Source organism: Staurois parvus, unplaced genomic scaffold (assembly GCF_062004578.1).
Source record: "Staurois parvus isolate SC_StPar_1 unplaced genomic scaffold, SC_StPar_1.0 ptg000302l, whole genome shotgun sequence".
NCBI classification, from domain to species: Eukaryota; Metazoa; Chordata; class Amphibia; order Anura; family Ranidae; genus Staurois; species Staurois parvus.
The window spans coordinates 144,199-150,850 of record NW_028318098.1 but is presented as its reverse complement, the minus strand read 5'-3'; positions in this window follow the sequence as shown (position 1 = coordinate 150,850).

The following is a 6,652-nucleotide window of genomic DNA, read 5'->3' as shown; positions in this document are numbered from 1 at the left end:
GTGGAAACTCAGAGTAACACTCGGTAAACATGCTGAAGGCGCCTTGAATGTGTATACAGACACGTGTACTATTTTTACTGCTTATTTTTCACTATTTTAAACCAGCATCCTTATTTATTTTTTTGTATAATAAAATTTGAGTTTATTATAAAATTTATGTTTTCTTGTTGGCACCTGAAAAGTCCCACTTTTTAGTTCTTGAATTGTTGATTAACCACTTCATCATTGCTTGCTAATTGCTTAGAACCACAAAACATTGTATATTTTTTAAGCAGAGGTCCTAGAGAATAAAATGGGGGTTTTCAATCTTTTATGCTACACGGTATTTGAGTAGTTGTTTTTCAGATTACATTTTTTTGGAAAAATATACACTTCAATGAATTTTAATACACACAAACATAAATATAATGCACATGTTTTGCTTAAAATATTAAAGAGAATGTTATGTTGAGTAAATAGACATCTAATATGTCACGCTATAAAATTGTATACGTCTGTGGAATGGCGCAAAACTTCAGTACCTAAAAATCTTCATTGGTGACGCTTTAAAAACCTTTACAGCTTACCCGTTTAAAGTCACACAGGAGGTCTGGAGCCAGCGATATCTTTAGAGAACAGGCTTCCAGAGATCCCATATAGCTGAGCAGTCCCGGTTGGTGGCTTTGACTTTCTCCGCAATGAGGAAAGATCCCACCGCTGCCAACCAATTGTGGCGGAACCAGGGACGGACTGACAACTCATGGGGCCCCCAGGCAATAGGGGATCATGGGGCCCCTGTGTCCTTGCCCAAACTCAAAAAAGCCTATGAAAAAAGTACCAGGGGCATCTCATGGGGCCCTCTACTGACCCCGGGCCCTCGGGCAGAGCCCGAGTTTCCAAATGGTCAGTCCGCCCCTGGGCGGAACTGTTCCATCTGGGCTTCCTCGTGCGGAGCGATGCGTCTCAGCAAAATGGTCCCCTTTTCCGGCAAGTCTTCCAGCGCTCTGTCAAGGCAGGTATTAGAGCTCAAAGACAATCCTTCCCTGATATCCCAAACCACGAGTCGGAACTTCATGTAGAGCGAAATGAACCAATTTTTATTGAACACAGCTCAGTATATACAGCTTCATCCCAACCCCACCAGACAGTCTGGCACCGGGTTTTCCCCACCCACAACAAAACCCTACAACACAACAATACAGTATGAACTCTATAGAAGTGAAAGACTACAAGACTCCATTCCCCTAAACAAACAGTGCAGAATGTCTGTCTACATAACAGATGCTAAACATATACAGCTTTAGAAAGGGGAGAACAGGCCCATATCTTAAATATAGACACAAAACTAAATTCTAAAGTACTAGCAATGAGACTGAAGGATACAATGCATAACTGTACATTGCGTTAGAGTGCACAGTTCGTTAGTGTACAATGCGTTAGTGTACAATGTGTTAGTGTACAGTGCATTAGTGTACAGTGCGTTAGTGTACAATGCGTTAGTTTACAGTGTGTTAGTGTACAGTGTGTTAGTGTACAATGCATTAGAATACAGTGTGTTAGTGTACAATGCGTCAGAGTGTACAGTGTGTTAGTGTACAGTGCGTTAGTGTTCAGTGCATTAGAGTACATTGTGTTTGTGTAAAATGGGTTAGTGTACAGTGTGTTGGTGTAAAATGCGTTAGTGTACAGTGCACTAGTGTACAGAGTGTTAGTGTAATGAGTTAGAGCACAATGTGTATAAACCATAAGAAATGACCTCACATTCCGGAGGTGCATACCGCACCATGTATGATGAACATCCAGTAATGACCTTCTTTAGGCACGAGATGGCAGTAATGATACAGTCCCTTGCCTTGCATTACACCAGTGTTTCTCAACTCCAGTCCTCATGGACCCCCAACTGGTCATGTTTTCAGGATTTCCATTATCTTGCACAGGTGATTTGATCAGTTTCACTGCCTTAGTAATTACCACAGCTGTTTCATCTGAGGGAAATCCTGAAAACAGGACCTGTTGGGGGTCCATGAGGACTGGAGTTGAGAAACACTGCATTACACAGTGTGGTGATGTTTGGAGCCTGGACTGGTGTATACTGCTGGGGATGATACTGCCATCTAGTGCCTAAAGAAGTACATTACTGGATGTTCATCATACATGGTGCGGTATGCACCTCCGGAATGTGAGGTCATATCTTATGGTTTACTGTGCAATAAAAGATTTTAAACCCTTACCCTCTAGAGGTTAATATACAGTGTGTTAGTGTACAGTGCGTTAGTGTACAGTGCGTTAATGTACAGTGCGTTAATGTACAGTGCGTTAGTGTACAGTGTGTTAGTGTAATGATTTAGAGTACAATGCATTTAAACCATAAGAAATACATTCACATTTTGGAGGTGCATACCGCACCATGTATGACCTTCTTTAGGCACTAGATGGCAGTAATGATACGGGCCCTTGCCTTGCATTACACAGTGTGGTGACCTTTGGAGCCTGGACTGGTCTATGCTGCTGGGGATGATACTGCCATCTTGTGCCTAAAGAAGTACATTACTGGATGTTCATCATACATGGTGCGGTATGCACCTCCGGAATGTGAGGTCATTTCTTGTGGTTTATTGTGCAATAAAATACTTTAAACCCTTACCCTCTAGAGGTTAATATACAGTGCATTTCTGTGCAGTGTGTTAGTGTACAATGTGTTAGTGTAGAGTGCTTTAGTGTACAGTGCGTTAGTGTATAATGTTTTAGTGTACAATGTGTTAGTATACAGTGCGTTAGTGTACAGTGTGTTAGTGTACAATGCGTTAGTGTACAGTGCGTTAGTTAGTACAGTGTGTTAATGTATAAAGTTTTAGTGTACAATGTGTTAGTGTACAGTGCGTTATTGTGCAGTGCTTTAGTGTGCAGTGCGTTAGTGTACAGTGTGTTACTGTACAGTGTGTTAGTGTACAGTGTGTTAGTGTACAGTGCGTTTGTGAACAGTGCGTTTGTGTACAGTGCGTTTGTGTACAGTGCGTTAGAGTACAGTGCGTTAGAGTACAGTGTGTTAGAGTACAGTGCATTTGTGTACAGTGAGTTAGTGTAATGAGTTAGAGTACAATGTATTTAAACCATAAGAAATACACTCACATTCTGGAGGTGCATACCGCACCATGTATGATGAACATCCAGTAATGTACTTCTTTAACCACTAGATGGCAGTAATGATACGGGCCCTTGCCTTGCATTACACAGTGTGGTGATGTTTGGAGCCTGGACTGGTCTATGCTGTTGGGGATGATACTGCCATCTAGTGCCTAAAGAAGTACATTACTTGATGTTCATCATACATGGTGCGGTATGCATCTCCGGAATGTGAGATCATTTCTTGTGGTTTATTGTGCAATAACATTTTTTAAAACCTTACCCTCTAGAGGTTAATATACAGTGCGCTCATGTGCAGTGCGTTAGTGTACAGTGCATTAGTGTACAGTGTGATAGTGAACAGTGCGTTAGTGTACAATGCTTTAGTGTATGGTGTGTTAGTGTACGGTGCGTTAGTGTACAGTCTTTAACTGTACGGTGCATTAGTGTACAATGCGTTAGTGTAATGAGTTAGAGTACAATGCATTTAAACCATAAGAAATGCTCTCACATTCCGGAGGTGCATACCGCACCATGTATGATGAACATCCAGTAATGACCTTCTTTAGGCACTAGATGGCAGTAATGATACGGGCCCTTGCCTTGCATTACACAGTGTGGGGACATTTTGCAGCCTGGACTGGTCTATGCTGCTGGGGATGATACTGCCATCTAGTGCCTAAAGAAGTAAATTACTGGATGTTCATCATACATGGTGCGGTATGCACCTCCGGAATGTCAGTGCATTTCTTATGGTTTATTGTGCAAAAAAAGATTTTAAACCCTTATCCTCTAGAGGTTAATATACAGTGCGTTAGTTTACAATGCGTTAGTGTACAGTGTGTTACTGTGCAGTGCGTTAGTGTTTAGTGCTTTAGTGTACAGTGTGTTTGTGTTAGTGCACAGTGCGTTAAATGTACAGTGCGTTAGTGTACAGTGCGTTAGTGTAATGAGTTAGAGTACAATGCGTTTAAACAATAAGAAATGCACTGACATTCCAGAGGTGCATACCGCACCATGTATGATGAAGATCCAGTAATGACCTTCTTTAGGCACTAGATGGCAGTAATGATATGGGCCCTTGCCTTGCATTACTCAGTGTGGGGACGGTTTGCAGCCTGGGCTGGTCTATGCTGCTGTGGATGATACTGCCATCTTGTGCATAAAGAAGGTCATTACTGGATGTCCATCATACATGGTGCGGTATGCACCTCCGGAATGTCAGTGCATGTCTTATGGTTTATTGTGCAAAAAAAGATTTTAAACCCTTATCCTCCAGAGGTTAATATACAGTGCGTTAGTGTACAGTGCCTTAGTGTACAGTGCCTTAATGTACAATGCGTTAGTATACAGTGCCTTAGTGTACGGTGCATTAGTGTACAGTGCCTTAGTGTACAGTGCGTTAGTGTACAGTGCGTTAGTGTACAGTGCCTTAGTGTACGGTGCATTAGTGTACAGTGCCTTAGTGTACGGTGCGTTAGTGTACAGTGCGTTAGTGTAATGAGTTAGAGTACAATGCGTTTAAACCATAATCAATGCACTGATATTCTGGAGGTGCATACCGCACCATGTATGATGAACATCCAGTAATGACCTTCTTTAGGCACTAGATGGCAGTAATGATACGGGCCCTCGCCTTGCATTACACAGTGTGGTGACGTTTTGGAGCCTGGACTGGTCTATGCTGCTGGGGATGATACTGCCATCTAGTGCTTAAAGAAGTACATTACTGGATGTTCATCATACATGGTGCGGTATGCACCTCCGGAATGTGAGTGCATTTCTTATGGTTTATTGTGCATAAAACATTTTTAACCCCTCGCCCTCTAGAGGATTTACCCCCCTTAATGACCAGGCCTCTTTTTGCTACTCGGCGCTTCTCTAATTCAACTGATAATTGCGCGGTCATGCAATGCTGTATCCATACAACATTTACGTCCTTTTTTCACACAAATCAAGCTTTATTTTGGTTGTATTTGAGCACCTATGCTCTTTTTATTGTTCACGCTATAAACAAAAAAATACTGAAAAATTTGGAAAAAACAATATTTTTTTACTTTCGGCTATAAAAATATATAGTAAACTTAAAGTTAGTTCTAAATTTAGACCAAAATGTATTCTGCTTCATGTTTTTTGGTAAAAAGATCCCAAAAAGTGTATATTGTTTGTGTGAAAGTTATAACATCTACAAACTATGGTATAGATAATGGAATTTACACCATTTTTTTTGCTATACAGCACTGCATTAGTTTAACTGACAATTGCACGGTCATGCAACAAGGTACATAAATTTAATTTATGTAATTTTTTTACACAAATAGGGCTTTCTTTTGGTTGTATTTGACCACCTGTGTGCTTTTTATTTTTGACACTATAAACAAGGACATTTTGATAATTTTTTTTTTTAAAAACAATATTTTTCATTTCTGTCATAAAAATTATCCAAAAAACTAAACTTTCACTATACATTTAGGCCAAAATGTATTCTGCTACATGTTTTGGTAAAAAAAAATTCCCAATAAGTGTATATTGATTGCTTTGTGTGAAAGTTATAACGTCTACAAACTATGGTATAGATAATGGAATTTACACAGCTTTTACTTTCTGACTGCTCATCACATTTATTGAGGTGCTAAAATACCAGGACAGTACAAACACCCCCAAATGGCCCCTTTTCAGAAAGTAGACACCCTGAGCTATCTGCTGAGAGGCATATTGAGTCCATGGAAGATTTATTTTTTTACACAAGTTTCTGGAAAATGACAAAAACATTTTTTTTACACAAAGTTTTCATTTAAATTATATATTTCTCGCACAAACCATGGGTATATGTGGAATTACACCCCAAAATACTTTCTGCTACTTCTACCGAGTATGGGGATACCACATGTCTGAGACTTTTTGGGAGCCTAGCCACATACAGGAGCCTGAAATCCAATGACCACTTTGAAAGCCTGAAGGTACGTAACTTCCTCATTTCACTTCCTCACTACCTATTACAGTTTTGAAGGCCCTGACATGCCAGGATAGCACCAAACCCCCAAATGACCCCTTTTTGGAAAGTAGACACCCCAAAGAATTTAAAAAGAGGCATGGTGAGTATTTTTCAAATCTCATTTTTTCTCACAAGGTTTTGAAAAAAAAAAAAAAGAAAAAATATGTTTTTGTTTCTTTCTTCATTTTCAAAAGTTTGTGGCAACAAACGAGATCTGCAAAATACTCACCATGCTTCTTATCAAATTTCTTGGGGTGTCTACTTTCCAAAAAGGGGTCATTTGGGGGGGGGGGGCTGGTTGGTGCTATCCTGACATTTCAGGGCCTCCGAAACTGTGATAGGTAGTCAGGAAGTGTAATGAGGAAATAAAGCCCTTTAAAAGCCTGAAGGTGCTTTTTGGATTTTGGAGTCCTGTACTTGGCTAGACTGCCAAAACGTCTCTCACATGTGGTACCCCCATACTCAGGAGAAGTAGCAGAATGTGTTTTGGGGAGTAATTCCACATATACCCATGGCATCTGTGAACAATAAATCATTTAAGTGACAATTTTGTGT